Consider the following 21108-nt stretch of genomic DNA (forward strand, 5'->3'; position numbering starts at 1 on the left):
TAGCCTTAAAAATATAATTGGAAAGAACAAATCTTGAAAAATAAGTGAGTTAAACATCCATTCAAAATGTTGGGAAAAAACCAGAAACAAACATTCATAGGAATTTTTGTTTCTATTAATGATTGAATACATGCAACAGACAATCAACAAAGACTAAAGTTGATTCTTAGAAAATGCTAGTAAAATTGACAAACTTTAGGCAAGATTGATCAAGTGAAAAAGAATGAAGATATAAAAAACGAATATCAGGAATTAGAAAGAAAATGACTACAGATCTTGCAGAACTTAAAGATAATGTGAGAATGTTATGAACCGTATTAGCCAATAAATTTGCAAATTAAGGTAAAGTAGGCAAACGTATCATACCATGTAAGTTAATAACAACGATTCAAGAAGAAACAGGAAGCAAAAGTAATTCCATAACTGTTCATAGAATTGAATTAGAGCTCAAACTATTCTCAAAAAGAAAACTTCATGTCAGATGGCTTTTCCTGCAAATTCTGCCAAATATTCAAGAAATATTTCACAAATTCTTCAATATAAAATGAAATATATACCCAAACTCATTTTATAAAGCTTGTAGAATGAATATTGATACCAAAACCTGACAAGAGCAGCACAAGATGGGAAAATTACAGGCCAATGTCACTGATGAACATAGATGCAAAATATAAAAATAAATAGGCAAAACAAATCCAGCAATACTCTAAAGAAGAATATATTATGACCAAGTTGGGTCTATCCCAAGACTTCAAGGTTAGTTTAACATTCGAAAATGAATCAGTATAATTTGCCATATGTACAGGAAAAATAAATGTGATTATATTAATAGGTGTAATAAAATAAGTATTTGATAACCTTCAGCATCCACTCATGTTTTTTGAAAGAACATCTAGCATGCCATGAGACCTGAAGAACCAGAAGGTTCCCGGCTGCTGTCGCTGAACATTTTCATCAAAGAGTCCATAGAAAAGTCCTGATCAAAAGGGGGAAAATGCAGAATAGAATTTCAAATTCTCATGAACCCTAGACTTTTTGGAGCCACTGAGGGTGAATGAACTCCTGAAACTATTGCCGTGAGATAATCTTTAAACATTACACCAAAAGCATTCCCTTGAATCATCTTAAAACCGAAGTATGAAAAAGAAAAAACCAAACTGTTGCTGTTGATTCCGACTCAGAGACTCTGTAAGACAGAATAGCACTGCCCCATAGAGTTTCCAAGGTGCAGGTGGTGGATTCAAACTGCTGTTCTTTTGCTTGGCTACCGTATCACTTAACCACTGTGCCATGAGGGCTCCAGAACATTAGCTTACTTAACTAATAAAAATGGTCTACCTTGAGCATATGCTCTTTTAAGAACTGTCTACATGGCATCAGATTGACAACAGCTACTGAAAAGATTAGATAGGAACCTTAAGGAGCAGTGGGTTTATGTTAATGACAGAGGAACAACTCAGAAAAGGAGGGTAAGAATGGTTGCACAACTTCAAGAATGTAGCCAGTGTTATTAAATTGTACAGGTAGAAACTGTTGAGTTGGTGTATGTTTTGCTGCATATATTCTCAACCACAAAAAATACATTTACAGGTAATAATTAACAAAAAATGTCAAGGAGAGCTAAATATTTTGAAAATAAGACAGAGTTGCATGTGAGAGAATGAGTGGGGTGAGCTGTTTTAGATTAATAGTCAGTAAAGGCTTATGGGAGCAGGATATTTGAGGAGATAACTGACCTATATCAAAGGAGAGAATAGCTGTATGAAGTTCTGAAGGGAGGGATATTGCCAATAAAGGAAAGAGTTGTTTCTGAGGCCCTTAAATAACCAAGTGTTTTGGCACGTTTGAGGAAGCTCAGGAAATAAGTCATGGCTAGTGTGGAGTGAACCGAGGGAAGACTGTTAGGAAATGAGGTTAGTATGGTGAGCAAGCCCCGCATCATGAAAGACCATGGGAAGGATTTGGGAATTTTTCCTAATTGCCATGAGAAGCCACTGAAATGATGCTGTTATGTAGATTGTAAGAGGGAAGATCGGTGCATGGAGTCCAGTTTTAACCAAGAGATGATGGTGGATGTAAGGAGGAGGTAGTGAGAAGTGGATAGAGTCAGGATTTATGTTAAGGTAGTGCCAAGAGTCCAGAATATGTCAATGGATTGGATGCAAGATTTGAATAAAGGAGAGAAATCAAGGATGATTTCTAGGTTTTTGTCCTGAACAACCCAGAGGATAGTGAGAACATTTGCTGAGATAAGGAAGACTGGGAGGTAGATAAGACACTTGGATGAAGAATTTTCTTTGAACCACATTAAGTTTGAAATGCCTAGTAGACATTCAAGGGGAGATGTGAGGTCAGCCATTGGTGAAGGAACAGGGCAGAGTATGTAAATGAGGGTATCCTAGGGCTCAGGTGGAATCGACTGCCATGAGTTGGCTCAGATAACCTAGACAGTGAGGATTGATGAGTGATGTTACTTAAACAGGGCATGGAAATCAATGAAAAAGGTGTGGGAGTGGCAGGGAAGCTAAGGTAGAGAAGTTTCTCTCTCCCTAAACCTGATTAGCTGGATTTGAAGACATCATAAGTTCCTGTATGAGAAATATCCAGCAAATTGCCAGTTGATTTAATAAATTGATAACAAAGTCCACCTTTCAGCCAAAGATTGAAAAACAAACAAACCAATTGCCATCCAGTGAATTCTAACTCTTAGCAACCCTATAGGACAGAGTAGAACTACCCCATACGGTTTCTAAGGAGCAGCTGGTGAATTCAAACAGCAGACCTTTTGGTTAGCAGCTTAGCTCTTAACCACTGCACCACCAGGACTCAGACCAAGAATAACATACGTGAGGAACTTACTCCTTAGTTCAATCAAGTATGTAGAAATTGAAATTTGTAATTTTGGACATTCCCCTCTTTTTTTTCAAAATGGGGGGCATTGAGATGGAGGATTTTCCCATGCCCACCATCCTAAGGGATTTAATTAACCCATAGTTGAGACATTGTAAACATCTGAAGAAATTATTACCTTTGAGAAATTTGAGGGTGAGTAGGCATATCACCTGGCTCCTCTTAAACTCCTTTTAAAAACCTGACTTGAAGACTCACCTGCCTTTTTGAATAAGTGCCAGCTTGAATAGGCAGGGTTCAGGGAATTGCCAACCAAAGGTATGGTTTCTCCAGAGGCCTCCAAGGGGTGTAAAAGAAGAACGGAGCCAGACCCCGTGCTTGGGACACACCATTGGTATGAAATATTTGAGTGTGTGTGTGGTGAGGGGAGCACTGGGTGTGGGAGAGTGGGGTGGGTGGGTAATAGGGAAATGCCTGGTTTTTTTTTTTTTTTTTTTAAGAAACAGTTTTTTACTTTTTTTTTTTTTTAAATTACAATGAACAGTTCAGTGGAGACATGTTCCTTATCTGCAGGGGCTAGTGGAAGTGCTGACAGCTGAGAATGTAGTCTGCTCCCCAAGTGCGAGTTGGCATTTTGGAGAGAAAACTTGATGTTTGGAGCACTGACTGGCCCTGCCTTTTCTAAATAATTAAGGGTGGTGGGGTGGTGGTAAGAGAAAGAGAATGGTCTATGAACACTGACCCTGGAAAATTAACTCCCGAGTGTGTGGGTTGTGGATAGCAGGAAAAGAACATCACCTGCAAATGACAGCAGTGCCTTTATTTATTTATTTATGCTTCTTTTTAGTTCTGAGTTGTTTTTAAGCCACAAATTAATGGGGCCACCATGAGTTTTCAGAGAATGAGTTTTACAAAAATCTAAGTGTTTAAAATATTGCAAGGATTTACTTATATATGCTGTATATGAGAAAAGTCCTTACAGTTACAGGGAGGAGAAAGAAAGTATATTCAGGAATTAAATTTTCACAGTTCTCTGAATTCTTATATTTCTCCTGTTGTCCATTTTTCTTTTTTTGTCCTTCATCCACCCCTTCCACCTTGACCCACTGTCTTCATCATCTAGTGCTGCCGTAACAGAAATACCATGAGTGGATGGCTTTAACCAAGAGAAATTTAATACCTCACATTGAAGTAGGCTAGTAGTCCACATTCAAGGCATCAGCTCTAGGGGAAAGCTTTCTCTCTCTTTCGGCTCTGGAAGAAGGTCCTTGTCCTTAGCCTTCCCATGGTCAAGGAACTTCTCAGGTGCAGGGACCCTGGGTCCAGGAGACATGCTCTGCTCCTGGTGCTGCTTTCTTGATAGTCTGAGGCCCCCAACTCTCTGCTTGCTTCCCTTTCGTTTTATCTCTGGAGAGATAAAAGGTGGTGCAGGCCACACCCCAGGGAAAGGTGACCTGCGTGAGGGTGGTGTTACAATCCCACCCTAATCCTCTTAAAGTAAAATTACAATCACAAAATGGAGGACAACTACACAATAGTGGGAATCATGGCCTAACCAAGTTGAGACACACATTTTTTAGGGTCATAATTCAATCCATGACACCCACCAAACCAAACTTGTCACCATCAGAGTTGATTCCAACTCACAGAGACCCTAGTTGATTCGAACTCATAGAGACCCTATAGCATAAAAAATAGAGTAGAACTATTCGATAGAGTTTCCAAGGACTAGTTGGTGGATTCGAACTGCTGACCTTTTGGTTAGCAGCTGAGCTCTTAACCACTATGGCACCAGCGCTCCTCTTGATCCACAGTCCACCCTAATTCACCACTGTGTTAGAAACTAAGGTTTTGCTACTCTGAAATAAGACCCTTTTACTATACTTTTGTGTTAGTGGTTGCTTTTGGTACGTCTTTAGGCACTGAACAGTTACCTCATACCCGTTAAAAACCCATTGCCACTGAGTCTATTCCAACTCATAGCGGCCCTATAGGGCAGAGCAGAACTGTGCCATAGACTTTCCAAGGAGCGCCTGGTGGATTTGAACTGATGACCTTTTGGTTAGCAGCCATAGCTCTTAAACAGTACACCACCAGCGTGGGAGGGGTTTAACTGATGACATGATGTCTGAGCTCCAAGGGAGATGGAATGGATGTGCAGGAGAAGGGCATGCAGAGTCTGCCTGTATAGTCCCCAGAACTCTGTTCAAGATCATAACACACCTCAGTAATCACTTGAATCTAAACATACAACTTTAACAGTTGATGTAAATGACTTTACACATGAATTTTGGAACTCAACTCTTTCTCAATGGAAGTTCCTTCAACCTAGCCGTTTGTTTGTATTCCCTTAATAATTATGAAAGCTAACAATTATTGTGTTCATTCTGTGTGTAAGGCCTTTTTCTAAGTGCCTTGTGTGTTTTATTTAACCTGCGTAACAACCTTTTGAATAAGACCCATTTTAGAAATGGGAAACTGAGGCAGTGAGAGGTAAAGTAACGTGCCCAGATCACCCAGCTGATAAATTGAGTTAGGATTTAAACCCAGGCAGTTTGTTTCAGAATTTGCTTATGTAATCACTGTACATGACAGCAGTGAGCCCTAGTGGCTCTGTGGTTAAAGAACTTGGCTGCTAACTGAAAGGTCAGTGGTTCGAACCCACCAGCCTCTCTGTAGGAGACAGATGTGGCAGTCTGCTTCAGTGAAAACCCTATGGGGCAGTTTTACTCTGTCCTTTGGGGTCACTGTGAGTTAGAATCGACTTGATGACAGTGGGTTTTGGCACATAATACTAATGTGCAGTGTATTCTGTATGCCGTGTATATGTTCAGAAACTAATTTTCCAAACATTTATGCCATATATAGATTACCAATCCAGTTGCCGTTGAGGAGATTTTCACTCATGACGACCCCGTGAGTTTTCAGAGTAGGACTGCCCTCCATACGGTTTTCAATAGCTGTGACCATTTGGAGGTAGATTGCCAGGCCTTTCTTCCAAGGCAACTCTGAGTGTATTTAAACTGCCAACCTTTCAGTTAGTAGCTGAGCACTTAACTCTTTGTGCCACCTAATACATATATATACTAGGAGGTTTTCCTCCTTATTTGTACTTTAACGTTTTTTAGACTCTTACGAATACTTGTTCCTGGCAGTGAACTGGATGCTAAAGAACAGAATAGGCACATGTAACCCTCTCTCACCTTCTCCCTCCCCTCTTCCACAGAGATGAAATGAAAAGGAATTAATGAAGACAGATCACTGGATTAGGACCCATACTCAGGGCTATAACAGCATGGGGGGTTTCTCCTGTCACTTCAGTTCTTGTTCAGGAATTGGTACCTGCTTTTTGTGAATCACAAAGACCAGTGCTGTATATCAAGCCATTTAGATTTGGGGTATGGAGCAGTGATTTAAAAAAATTAAATTTTATTTTCAGAGATTTTTTCTAATAATTGTTTACATTTATTTACTTATTTTTAAAGTTAGACCCTGCTTTATTTTAGAGAGGAACAAACTTTAAAAGTTTTTAAGCAAACATTGGTCAGGGCTGGGCTTTTTTTTTATATTAACTTTTATTGAGCTTCAAGTGAACGTTTACAAATGAAGTCAGTCTGTCACATATAAGTTTGTATACACCTTACTCCGTACTCCCACTTGCTCTCCCCCTAATGAGTCAGCCCTTCCAGTCTCTCCTTTCGTGACAATTTTGCCAGCTTCCAACTCTCTCTATCCTCCCATCCCCCCTCCAGGAATTGGCACCTCCTTTTTGTGAATCACAAAGACCAGTGCTTTATATCAAGCCATTTAGATCTGGGGTATGGAGCAGGGATTTAAAAAAATTAAATTTTATTTTCAGAGATTTTTTCTATTAATTGTTTACATTTATTTTAATTGTATATTCTAAAACCCCTACAAAAAGGCATGAAATAATTGTTTAAATTTTAATTCATATGGGTCAAAATGTATGTTAAACTACCTATCGTCGCCTTCACAGTCGTCTTTATGTTTGAGCCGATTGTTGTGGCCACTTGTTACCAAGTATGACCTGCTTCTCCAGGGACTGATCTCTCCTGACAACATGTCCAAAATATGTGAGATGAAGCCTCGCCATTCTTGCTTCTAAGGAATATTCTGGCTGTACTTCTTTCAAGACAGATTTGTTCATTCTTTTGGCAGTCCATGGTATATTCAATATTCTTTGCAAACATCGTAATTCAATGCCTTCAATTTTTCTTTGGTCTTCCTTATTCATTGCCCACCTTTCGTGTGCGTATGAGGCGACTGAAAGCACCATGGCTTGAGTCAGGGGCACATTAGTTTTCAAGGTGACATCTGTGCGTTTGAACACTTTAAAGAGGTCTCTGGCAGCAGATTTGCCCAATGCAATGTGTCGTTTGATTTCTTGACTGCTGCTTCCGTGGGTGTTTATTGTGGATCCAAGTAAAAATGAAGCCCTTAGTGACGTGAACATTTTCTCCGTTTATCATGATGTTGCTTATTGGTCCAGTTGTTAGGCTGTTAGTCTGTAGTCTTAGATCTTCAGCAGTAAATGCTTTAAGGCCTCTTCACTTTCAGCAAGCAAGATTGTATCATCTGCATATCTCAGGTTATTAATGAGTCTTCCTCCAATCCTGATGCCTTATTCTTCTTCAGACCAGCTTCTCAGATTATTTGCTCAGCATACAGGTTGAATACATATGGTGAAAGGATACAACGGTGATGCACACCTTTCTTGACTTTAAACCATGCTGTATTCCTTGTTCTGTTTAGATGACTGCCTCTTGTTCTATGTACAGGTTTCTCATAAAAACAGTTAAGTGTCCTGGAAATCTCATTCTTCTCCATGTTATCCATAATTTGTTATGAGCTGGAGTAGGTCTCAGAAATAATGTACCATTTCTTCCAGTTGGTTGTGCATGGCTGCCTACTTCCCTAGGTGGTAGGAGCTGAGGCCTGTCTCAGAAACACTCTCCTCCCCACTTAGCATGAGTTTTCACACTGCTCCATCTTCTTTCCCTTGTGTGTCTCCTGCCCTCCTCAGTGGCTGGGGAAAATGATAGTAGCCCACTGATGAGATTTATTCTTTTATTATACTTTATTTTATCATTTGTTTTTATAACATAGTTCTGTTAAAATCAAGGGTAATAAAAATGTTTGTATGATGGAAGTGGATAATCCCACCCACTGTGTCCATCTAAAGTTTCATGAGAAAACTGTGCCCACAACAGAGGGCTCCCACTCCTCTGGCTCACTGTATTTTCTCCTTGTTTATTTGCTCTTCCCTCTTTCCTGATGGATGCATGGAACCACTGAGCTTCAGGACTCCACAATTCTGCTTTTCATACCAGTGTTACTGTAATCTTGGGTTCATGGGCTGCCTTGCCACAGATTTACTCGTTCTGTTTCTGTTAATTATTTCATTACTTAAAAATCTCTCATGAATTTTTCCAGAAGTACATTCTATTCCTCAAAAACTTGGAAGCAATGGGAAAGTATGCAAAAAAAAAAAAAAAACAAGAAAACATACGTAATGCATAGAATAAATTATTAACGTTCCGATATGTCTATTTTCTTGCTTATATTGGCATGTATGTGTATTAGAGTCTCTGGTTGATGCAAATGGTTAATATCTTGAGCTGCTGACAGAAAGTTGGAGTTCAGGTCCACCCAGAATTGCTATGAAAGAGAGGTCTGGCAGCCTACTTCCGAAAACTCAGCCATTGGAACCCCTATGGGGTACAGTTCTACTCTGGCACACTGGTGTCATCATGAATCAGAACTGACTCAATGGCAACTGGTTTTATGTGTGTATTAGCACACACATTTACGTATATTAACACAGATATTATATCCTGATATTTTCATTCAACATTAGTCTTTTCATGGTAATTTTTTTTTGTTTTTTTTTAATGAGGGCATTAAATTACTTTATAATATTCTGTGTGCATGTAGTATATCTTTTTTAGCGATTTGACTATAGTTGCAATAATGTGCATGTTTTTAGTAATCTTTAAGCTATACTTACATCTTTTTAACATACATCTCTGCCATTAAATGTCTTTGTTTAAGTGTTGTTTAACACTCATTACGCCTAAGGGATGGTCTCAGAAGCAGCCCTGATCAGTTTTTCTCCCTCTTACTCATGAAGCCCCTTAATGTATTCCAAGGTATCAACTACGAAGGATTTTATGTACTTATCGTTTGTTTATTTTTCTTTCAGTCAGTATATTCCATGGGCCAGAAGTAGTCTATGTTATGCAGATACAGTGGTGAAAGGTACACACTGTCCCTGTCGTCATGAAGGGGACAACCCAGTGCAGGTGGGAGGAGCACTGGGGAAATGCAGCTGAGAGAAAGGACAGACAACCCTCCAGGAACCACACTGGACTTCAGAGAGGCTTGTTGGCTGCTGTTCACCTGGCAGGCTTCTAGATACCCGAGTACCCTTGGGCTTGGTGCCTACTCCTCTCTCTATTGACACCCTCCCTCTAGGATGCCTCAGTGAGTTTACTGCTGTCTATTTGTAGCTAAGGACGTGAGGTTTATACCTCCATCCATTCAAACTCCTCCTGGGTCCAGACTCATATATTCAAATGTCAGCCTAACTCTCTGTATTGACCTCTTTATGCATTATAATGATACTTTCCTCATATGGCCATCATGAAAAGCAAACATGAAAGGAAAAGCACAGGAGTGCCTGGCACCAGTGTAGGTACTCAATGAACATTAGCTGTTGGTATTATTCTTGACATCTCCGTGTGGGGTGAAGTTTTATTACCGGACATCTCCATGTGGATATCTAACAGCTGCACCATGTTATCTAGGCTATGAAAGAATTCTTGGTTCCAACCACCATTCCGTTCTTATCGATGAATTTCTCAAGGCTTCGGTGATGGGAGTGTGTGTTTTTCCACACAATGGACATGATTAGGAATGGTAGGCCAGGTCCTGCACAATAAATTGCTCCAACATTCCTATGCGTGACCATTGAGACAAGTTTCAGCCACTGAATGTAGCAAAGAATTGGAACTGCTCTCAGCTGTTCATGTGAGTACTCTCAATCCAGAATATCTGGTAAGTCGACTGTTAGGGATTGAATTGTGTCCCTCCGAAATGTATGTGGAAATCCTAACCCCTGTACCTGTAATTCTGACCTTGTTTGGAAATAAGGGGCCTGCTTTTATTATGTGAATGAGGTCATACCAATGTAGGGTGGGTCCTAAGCCTAACTCTTCTTAGTTATAAAAGGAGCAGAATACACACAGACACAAACAGGTGAAAAGGAAGACAGACAAAGAAGACAGATGCTTCTAGAAGGCCAGGAACACAAATGATTGCTGGCATCTACTAGAAGCTGAGGTAGACAAGGAAGGACCTCCCACTACAGACATGCCCTGAATTCGAACTACTACCTGCTAAACTGTGAGAAAATAAATTTCTGTCCTTTAAAAGCCATCCAGTTGTGTTATTTTTTGTTATGGAGGGACTAGGTAACTAACACACATACCCGTGCTTATAAGTTCAGCCCAGCGCAGAATAATTTTCTTCCCTCCTTGGTCTAGCCCACCCGAACCTGCTCTTTCCCTATCAGTGTCCTTTGCTTTCACCTAAGAGCTATGACAGAGTCCGCTTGATGCTGACACATTGAAATTTCAATTTATTTTTTATTTATGATTACTATTAATTCCAATATTTTCTACGGTTTTCAATGGAGACAGTCCTATAATCTATGAATAGCAGTTATACTTTTTTTGTACTAGCTTACACTTCCAGTGTTAAATGTTTAATAAAAATAATGATAGAAGCATCCTTATTTTATTTTTTATTAATTTTAAAGAGAATGTCCCACACATCACCATGAACTATCACGCTAGTTGTAGTTTTCCACGTTCGGGAACTCCTTTTCTGTTCCATGTTTGCTCCTAGTCCTTATCTCTCCGTGTGATTGGATTTTATCAACCTGCTTTGCCCCCATCTCTTGAGGTGAGCATATGTCTTCTCTTCTTTCACCTATGCATGTGGTGAATGAAATTACTAAATCTTTAACGTTCACTCAAATTTGTATGCCTACAATAAACCGCCTTGATCATGGCATGTTACGTGGTTTACCCTTTGCTGGATTTCCTTTGCTGGCATCTTATGTAGGGTTTTGCATCTCAGTTACTGAGTGTGCTTGTCCTCTAACTCTTCTTCTACCTTCCTTCTCTAATTTGTTATCATTTTTAAACTAGCCATAAGGATCAAGTTAGGGGAGTGTCTCATGGTTTTCTAATCTCTGTTGACTATGTACAAGATTAAAATGACTGTTTCTTGCATGTTTGCTGGAACCTGACTGGAAACGATCTAGGTCTGCCATTTTCTTTGTAGGGAGATCTTGAACTACTGACCCATTTTATTTAGTGGTTAAAGGCCTCTTCTGGTGCTAATTTACTTGTAAAAAATTCTGATGCATGTTCTAGATTGCTCGAATCTCATCTTTAAATATTGATTATCAGGGCTTGTAGCCTCATGCAAGCCAATTAATCAATCCCAGATTTCCCCAAAGTCAGGCTCTGCAACGATTCCCGGTACCAAATTCCCTCATCTAAGACTTATTTGCAAAGAAAGAGACAACAGTATGCTATCTACGCAGTTGTGTATCCGCAGCCTTCTTGAGTCCATAACGTGAGGTTGCAGTCTTCTAATACTTTTTTTGTAATTGTTCTCTTTCTTATTTTTTTTTTCCTATTTTCACTGCCAATACCCCCCCCCCCAGTCTAGTAGTTTTAAAGTTGTGCGTTTCAGGTTCAAGTCTGTAATCCAGCTGGGATTCTGTGTGTGCTGCATGTGTGCATCAAAAGAACACGCTTCTAGAAGCAGAAAGCAGGCAGTGGGACTGTTGGGTGGTTGGCGGGGCGGGGGGAGGGGAGCTGCTGCCCAGAGAGGGCGCCCGAGGGAGGCAGGAGATGCCGGGCTGCCCACCGCAAGCCTGCAGACTCCAAGGAGGCGGTACCTGCGTGCGCCATGAGCCTTTTGAGACAGGCCCAAGCCCGCCCAGCCGGGTGCTAACCTCGCACCCGCCAGGCTTGCGGGTTCCCCCAGGACTAAAAAAAAAGGGGAAGCCTAAGGCCAAGGAGGGCAAGACCTAGGGTCTGGACCTGGGAACTGGTTCTGCCACGTGTGATCGCAGCACTTATGCTGGGAAGGGGGGCAGGAAGCATATCGCAACGTGCGTCCGGACGATGACCCAGAAGGGCAGGAGTTGTGGTCACCCACGGACTCTGCGTCTGCATATGGAGGCCCCCAGGGTGCAATTCCAGGAGCAGAAGGCAAAGCCACAGAGGCCACAGTGCACCTCGCCGATGCTTCCCAGGGGCATTGCCCCAAATTTGGGGAACAGTCCCTCCTCTGGGCTAGGGACTTTGTTTCCTCCATTGTCATCACTGACTGTGAGCAGACTCTTGTCTACACAGACCAATGAGGAGTTATCAAAATGAGCTCCAAACTCCGGATTTGAGTTAAGGATCATAAATTAACACAGAGAAATACGACTTTAGCAATAAGTGCCTGCTTGAAGCCCAAGTTGCCTGAAAACATGGAATTTCAGTCTTTCAGCTCCTCTGCTAATCTAGGGACTAAGAACAGGATCTCACTGGAGCTCAAAGATGTGGGGCACTGGAAATACTCCTGGGTCTGTCTGCTCATGGCTGATTGCCTGATTCCCAGTTTTATTATACAGCTTAAATACAGACCAGAAGAGGAGTTTGGGGCTTGACACCTGACATCTTAACACCAGTTCCTGTTTCTTGAGGAAGGAAGAGGTAAAATAAATCAGCGTTTACTGTTTCCTTCTCCATCCCCGGAAGTCCTGATGAAGACCCTCTCAGGTAAGGATTGACAGGGAGTGGCTTGGTTTACTATTCAACTTTGTCCTTCAGTAACTTTGTTTATGTCCTGTGTGTAAACTATTGTGCATTGAGAAGCATTCTAATTCTTGTGCAGAAGGACTAGACCTCCTGCAGAATGACTATATTGTGCCTCCCTCGGGCACCCCTGTCTGCGCAGCACCCCCCAACGCCAACTGCCCAACCGCCTCTCTCCTGGCATTCTGCTTCTAGAAGCATGTTCTTTTGATGCAGAGATGCAGCACACACAGAATCCCAGCTGGATTACAGACTTGAACCTGAAGACCTTATGCAGAATGACAATTTATGAACCACTAAGCTCAGTACTAAAGCAGGTACTTACCCCTCAGAGAAGGCCCTGGGGGAGGTTGACACCTGCATTCCCCAGCGCTCCTGCTGCTCTAGAAGTGCCTGAAATGCCTCTCTGGGAAAGGCCTTCAGAGTAGTAGGCTCATGGCCCAGGTGGGAATTCAGGCCTATTTTTCTGTTAGAACGTCTCATTTCGCTCTGAAAATATTATTATCCAGTTTATTCACCAGGCATGAGTACAGACATCTCATATTTTCAAAATTAACCCCATTCTCTAATACTAATTTGCCACCAAGAGTATATTCCAAAGTTTTTCCAATAAGCTAGAAAGTCTTTGCAAAGAGGGGAGTCCTGCGCCATGTTGTACAGTGACAACAGGGTTGGCATAATATGTTTACCGAGATACCTACCACTTTTTTTATTTTTTATTGTGCTTTATTTGAAACTTTACAGAGCAAATTACTTTCTTGTTCAACCATTTATACACAATTGTTTTGTGACATTGGTTGCAATATTCATGATGTGTCAATATTGTCCTCTCCTATGCTCCAGTTCCCCGTTTCCATCCGCCATGATTCCTGTTCCGTCCTGCCCTCTTTTCAGTGCTTTTGGGCTGGTTTTGTACTTTTGGTCTCATACACATGATTGAACTAAGAAACACTTTCTTCACGTGTGTTGTTGTTTGTTTTATAGACCTGTCTAATCTTTGGTGGAGGGCGAACTTCCGAAGATACTTTCCACTTTGTTGCTTTCCATAATTCCTGAAATTCCAAGCCTGCCACCTGAAGAACTTCCTTTAGTGTTTCATTTAGAGCAAGTCTGGTGGCGATGAATTCTCTTAAGCGTCTTTCACCTGAGAATGTCAATATTTTTCCTTTACTCATGAAGGAAATAACAGCCTATAGAACACTGGGTTAATGTTTCTTTTCTTTCAGTGTTGAAAAAATGTTGTTTTCACAGCCTTTTGGCCTCCATGGCTTCTGATGATGAATACAGAGTCATTCCAATTGTTTCTCCTGTGTGAGATGAGTTGTTTTCTCTCTAGCTTCTTTGAAGATATTTTCTTGGTCCTTGTTATTCCACAATTGACAGTGAGGCATTTGGGCGTAAAATTATGTGAGTTTAACTTGTTGGAGTTTGCATAGCTTCTTGAATCTGTAAGTTTATGTCTTTCAACAAATTGGGAAAGTGTTGAGCCAGTATTTCTTCAGATACTTTTTTCTACACCACATATTTTCTCTACACCGTATGGAATTCCAATAAATAAATGTTAGATATTTTTGAATTTTTTTGAGGCTCTGTTCATTTTTTTTCAATATTTGTTCTCTGTTTTCAGATTGGATATTTTCAATTGAACTGTTTTCATCTCATTGATCCTTTTGTCTGTCAACAGCATTCTGCTGTAGAGCTGATCAAGTGAATTTTTTATCTCTATTTTTCTGTTTTTCCTGTCTAAAATTTTCATTTGTGAATGGTTTCTATGTATTTTTCTATTTTTCTAAGTTGTGCCTGTTACTTCTTTGAGCATGGTTAAAGTAGCTTTTTAAAGTTTTTGTCTGTGATTCCAAGACTGTGTCTTACTTCAATCTTACAGAAAATGTCGATGTTGTTTGTTTTAGGAATCACTTGACCCAGTTATGTTCAGGCTGCAGGTTCTTTCCCAACTTCTGGATGCTGTGGCTCAGATGTCAGTTCAGATTTTGAAGACTTTGCAGTGATATTTGGATGTAATCTATGGGAGTGTCACTCAGTCTGGGACCTTGTTGGTGTTCTAACCCATAATGCAGTTTTCAAAGGATTGATCTACTTCTTAGGGTCAGAGCAAAGCATATGCAACCGTGGGAGTGGGGAGGGGTATGAAAAACAACTTTATGGTACCCCTCTCTTGAGCCGCCTGGTCTCTGTCTCTCTGAGGCTCTCTGATGTCTGAGCAGCTACCTTCCTGGTCCACTGGCAAGAATGTTGGGGCTTTAATCTCTTCATTCTGCTGCGCAATTAAGTGACTGGGTCTGCGTATGAGGCCAAATAACGGTAAGATGGAGAAAACGTAACAGAGATTCCTCTATATTATTTGGTCCTTATATACTTAGGTCAGAGAGAAGGCACACTGTTTCGGGTGATACTTTGAAACAGGTATGGAGAAAAAGGCATTAACAGGTGGATAGCTGCATACTAGGTGTTACGGATTAAATTCTGTCTTCCCAAAATGTATATATCACCTTGACTAGGCCATGCTTCCCAGTATTGTGCGATTATCCACCATTTTGTCAGCTGATGTAATTTTCCAATGTATTGTAAATCCTACCTCTATGATGTTAATGAGCGAAGATTTGAAGCAGTTATGTTAAGGAGGCAGGGCTCAATCTACAAGATTAAGTTGTGTTTTAAGTCAATCTCTTTTGAGATATAAAAGAGAAAAGAGCAGAGAGACAGGGGGACCTCAGTAGCACCAAGAAAGAAGTGTCAGGAGCAGTGCATCCTTTGGACCTAGGATCCCTGTGCTGAGAACCTTCTTGTCCAGGGGAAGATTGGTGACAAAGACCTTCTCGTAGGAGTGACAGAGAGAAAAAGCCTTCCCCTGGAGTTGGCACCCTGAATTTGGACTTATAGCCTCCTAGACTGTGAGGGAATAATTTTCTTTGTTAAAGTCATCCGTTTGTGGTATTTCTGTTACAGGAGCACTAGATATCTAGGACGCTAGGTACCAGGAGATGTACATTTCCCAGCTCTTTCACTCCCAGGGACACTGTGACTAAGTAGCCAATGCCATAAATCCATGCGAGCAGACTGTTCTGATTACTGCTTTGACTCTACTGTCTGTTATGGTAACCACACCCACCTTGTCTTTGTTGATTGAGTGCCACCACTTGGCTGCTACCACCATGGGGTCCAGTCAACTGCATTGTAGTCAGGTGTCTTCATTCAGTTAGGGCAGTTCTCACTGTGGACTCTTACTTATATAAAATAGCAACCACAGAAGTCTTCAATAATGCTGGGGCTTGCTTCCCAAATTTGGACCTCACTGCTATGGTAAAAAGAGAGCCCTCTGGGCACTCCGTGTGTGGGTCTGTGGGTCCAGCCTAATAAATCCATTCTAACATGCCAATTTCCCTCAGCCTTTGGATACCTTCTCCTACAGTATACAATGGCAGATCTGCCATTTCCACTTGATTTATTTTAGGCCACCACTTAATCCATGCTTCAGTAAACCAGCCAAATAAACTATGAGATCCTTTTCTAACCTCTCAAGCTGAAACACTGAATGAAGAATCTATGCTTCCTGGGCCTATATCAATAAACTCAGACTAATCCACCTTTATGTTGCTTGCACCGTTATCCCACAGCCATAATAGCCATTCCCACACATATTCACCAGGTTTCTGTATGTATGTATATATTAGAAAAATCAAGCAGTTCTTTTGGAGTTTAGCATAGCTTTTCCTGGATCACACTTCATAGCTCACCTTTCGGGGCTTGTTGGGACTGAAGTCTAGGTATAGGTCTAGAAGCAAAAATGGGCAGTGGCAGTGGGATGTTCAGCCGTGTCTTATAAGGCATCTGCCTAAGGTGATGCCCCAGGCAATGCCCGAGACACCATGCCAGGAGACAACTCAAACAAGACACTTCAGGCACAGCTGGGGTAATCTCATCAGATGGAGGTGGAAGGGATAATTGTTTTACTGGGAAGGGTGGCTTAGCCGGCAAAGTTAGAGAATCTCTTCAGATGGGAGTAAGAGGTCTGGTTCTGTTAGGAAGAGCGATTCAACAGAAATTGGAGATTCATTGTCCCCCGCTTCCTGACTATCTGCCCATATGTCCTAATCCCAAGTTTCAGGATCCCATTTCTTCCCAATCAGTGCCCTGACTCTAACTTCAGAAACCATTTGAGGTTGGATATTCAACCGGCGCTTTAATTCAGTCACTCTTATGATAAGAATCTGAGTTTATTTTTGGCAGCATTAGCCTCGTTACTATAAGAAATATGGTTTTCTTTCTGGGCACAAGTGGCAGCTTTCAGATCTTGTATGTGGTGCTTGAGCTTTGAGCCCATTTCTTTCATTCACCAGTGTGGCTCCAAAAGCAGGACCAACCAAGCAGCTTCCTTATTATTCTTATTCTGACAAAATTATAGAAAAGTATCGAATATGTAATCAGGCAGAGCCTTGTCTCACAAATATTTGATCCAGTTGTAGTAGTATTTTGCGTATTTCTATTGTCACCTCCCACCATGGATTAGCAATAGCCTATTTACTACTGGAGACAGTCATCAGTGCCTTTAAGACTAGCCAGACTTGAGAATCAATTCAGAAAACTCATCCTTAAGATTTGGTTCCTCTAGAACCACTGTAGGTACCAAATGTCTTAGCCTGGGATCTCTAGAGATGCAAAACTGCTGAACAGAATATATATATACACACATATATATATAAAAAAAAGAGTGTGTGTATATATATGTGTGTGTATGTGTGTATATATATATAAAAAAATTTTTTTTTTTTTTATATGGAAACCCTAGTTGCATAATGGTTAATAGCTATAGCTGCTAACCAAAAGGTTAGCAGTTCGAATCCACCAGGCGCTCCTTGGGAACTCTGTGGGGCAGTTCTGCTCTGTCCTGTAGGGTCACTATGAGTTGGAACCGACTCGACAGCAATGGGTATATATATGTATGTATATATATATATATATACACACACACACATACATATATATACGCATACATATGTTAGTTGTGGCTGTTAGATGCCATCGATCCTGTGTAAAACAGAATGAAACACTGCCTGATCCTGAACCATCCTCACAATCATTGCTATGTTTGAACCCATTCTTGCAGCCATTGTGTCAGTTCATGTTGTTGAGCGCCTTCCTCTTTTTTTTTCTGACCCTCAGCTTTTCCAAGCATGATGAGCCTCTCCTGGGACAGGTCCCTCCTGAAAATATGTCCAAGGCACGTGAGACGAAGTCTCACCATCCTTGCTTCTATGGTGCAATCTTGGTGTACTTCTTCCCAGATGGATTTGTTTATTCTTCTGGCAGTCCATGGTATATTCAGTATTCTTTGCCAACACCATATTTTAAATGAATCAGTTCTTCGGTTTTCCGTATTCATTGTCTAACTTGCTCAAGCATGTGAGGTGATAGAAAATATCATGGCTTTGCTCAGGCACACCTTAGTCCTCAAAGTGACATCTTTCCTTCACAACACTTTAAGGAGGTCTTTTGCCATAGATTTGCCCAATGCAATACATTGTTTGAATTCTTGACTGCTGCTTCTGTGGGCATTGATTATGGATTCAAGTTAAATGAAATGCTTGATGACTTCAGTATTTTCTCTATTTATCATGGTGTTGCTTACTGGTCCAGTTGTGAGAATTTTTGTTTTCTTTATGTTGAGGTGTAATCCATACTGAAGGCTGTAGTGGTTGCTCTTCATCAGTAACTGCTTCAAGTCCTCTTTACTTTCAGCAAGCAAGGTCGTATCAGCTGCATATCATAGGTTGTTAGTGAATCTTTCTCCAAAACTGATGCCATGTTCTTCTTCTTACAGACCAGCTTCTCAGATTATTTGCTCAGCATACAGATTGAGTAAGTATGGTGAAAGGATACCACCATGACACATAACTTTCTGATTTTAAACCACACGTATCCCCTTGCCCTACTCAAATGACTGCCTCTTGGTCTACGTAGATATTCCGCATGACTACAGTTAAGTGTTCTGGAATTCCCATTCTTTGGTAAGCTATCCATAATTTGTCATGAGCCACACAGTTGAGTGTGCTTGTATAGTAAACAAAAATAGGTAAACATCTTAGTGATAGTCTCTACTTTCAGCCAAGATCCATCAGACATCAGAAATGATATCCCACGTTCCATGTCTTCCTCTGAATCCAGCTTGAATTTTTGGTAGTTCCCTGTCTGTGTACTGCTGCAACTGTTTTTAAATTATATTCAGCAAAATTTTTCTTGCATGTGATGTTAATGACATTGCTCGATAATTTCCGCATTGCGTTGGACCACCTCTCTTTGGAATGGGCACACATATAGATCTCTTTCAGTCATTTGTTCAGGTAGCTGTCTTCCAAATGTATTGGAATAGACAAGTGAGCACCTCCAGCACTGCGTCCGTGTGTTGAAACATCTCATTTGGTACGCCATCAATTCCTGGAGCCATGTTTTTTGCCAATGGCTTCAGTGCAGCTTGGAGTTCTTCCTTCAGTACCATCAGCTCTTGATCCTATGCTACCTCCTGATATGGTTGAACGTCGACCAATTGTTTTTGGTGTATTGAGTCTTTGTGTTCCTTCCATCTACTTTTGATGTTTCCTCTGTTGTTCGATATTTTGCCCATAGAATCCTTCAGTATTGCACCTAGAGGCTTGAATATTTCCTTCAGTTCTTTTAGCTTGAGAAATGCCAGGTGTTTTCTTCCCTTTTGGTTTTCTAACTCCAGATCTGTTCACATTATATTATCATACTTTGTCTTCTCCAGCTTCCCTTTCAGGTATTCTATTGAGCTCTTTTACTTTCTTTTTCCTTCTATTCTCTTTAGCTACTGTACATTCAAGAGCAAGATTCAGAGTCTCTTGTGACATCCTCTTTGGTGTTTGCTTTCTTTCCTGTCTTTCTAATGACTTTTTGTTTTTTTCATATATGATGTCCTTGCTATCATCCCACAACTAATCTGGTCTTCGATCATTAGTGTGCAGTGCATCAAATCTCTTCTTGAGATGGTCTCTAAATTCAGGTTTGATATACTCAAGGGCATACTTTGACTCATGGACTTGTTTGAATTTTCTTCAGCTTCAACTTGAACGTGAATATGAGCAACTGATCATCTGTTCTGCAGTCAGCCCCTGGCCTGATTCTGACTCATGATATTGACCTTCTCCATCATCACCTTCCACAAATTTGTTTTCTGTCTATTCTGCCTGGAGTGGTTCACGAGTATAGTCACCGTTTATGTTCCTGACGAAAGGTATGTGCAATGAATAAGTCATTGGTCTTGCCAAATTCTATCATGTAAGCTTCAGTGTCATTTCTATCATCAATACCTTATTTTCCAACTGCTGATTTGTCTGCTTTGTTTTCAACTTCGCATTCTAATTACGTAATTATCAGTACATCTTGATTGATCAATGCATCATGTTTGATCAGTTTCAAACTGCGGAACTTGGTAAAAACCTTCAACTTCTTCATCTTTCACATTCATGATTTGTGTGTAAATTTGAATAATAGTCTTATTAACTGGTCTTCCTGGTAGGCCTGTGGGTATTAACCTATTGCTCGTAGTGTACTTCAGAAAAGATCTTGAAATGTTCTTTTTATCGATGAATATGGTGCCGTTCTCTTCAGTATCTCAATCCTGGCATAGTAGGACATATCATTGTCTAGTTTAAAATGTCCAAAACCAAGCTATTTCAGCTCACTAATGCCTTGGATTACTGACCTTTATGCATTCGATTTCATTTTTGATGACTTCCAATTTCCCGATTCATACTTCCTTTATTCCACATTCTGATTATTAATGAATATTTGCATCAGTTTCTTCTCATGATGAGTTGTGCCCCATCAGCAAATGTCATTAAAGTGGGATCTACTTTGAGGAGGTCGCTCTTCCCCACTTGTATTTTGAGTGCCTTCCAACCTAAGGGGTTATCCTCTGTCATTCAATCAGACAGTGTTCCAGTACTATTTGTAAGATTTCACTGGCCACTTGTTTTTAGAAATAGATCACTAGGTCCTTTTTCCTAGTCTGTCTAAATCCAGAGCTCCACTCAAACCTGTCTACCATGGGGGACCCTGGTGGTATTTGAAATACCGGTGGCATAGCTTCCAACATCACAGCAACATGCAAGCCACCACACTACAACAAACTGACAGAAGAGTGGTGGGAGTTAGGAATGAGAAGAACCAAAAAGAGTGCTTCTTCCATGTCTGCTGATTTAGAGGAACCATGAAAAATTGTCAAGTGAAGAGTGATTCAGAGAAAAACATGGGTAGAGTGTGACGTAATTTCCATAAAAACAAACAAATGAATGTACTTACATGTGTCCCGGCAAAA

General features: G+C 40.7%; 1 long non-coding RNA gene across 13 annotated transcripts in view; it reads left to right on the plus strand.

Moving 5' to 3' along the window:
- The window catches only part of LOC135229747 (uncharacterized), a 471035-nt gene that overhangs the window by 197826 nt on the left and 252101 nt on the right, over window positions 1-21108 (plus strand). For all 13 annotated transcript variants that reach the window (XR_010320438.1, XR_010320430.1, XR_010320437.1 and 10 more), the window contains 2 exons: window positions 12572-12719; window positions 19848-20022. This is a non-coding gene — a long non-coding RNA (uncharacterized LOC135229747). The remainder of the gene's footprint in view (window positions 1-12571; window positions 12720-19847; window positions 20023-21108) is intronic.

This window comes from Loxodonta africana, unplaced genomic scaffold, assembly GCF_030014295.1.
Source record: "Loxodonta africana isolate mLoxAfr1 unplaced genomic scaffold, mLoxAfr1.hap2 scaffold_49, whole genome shotgun sequence".
Taxonomy (NCBI): domain Eukaryota; kingdom Metazoa; phylum Chordata; class Mammalia; order Proboscidea; family Elephantidae; genus Loxodonta; species Loxodonta africana.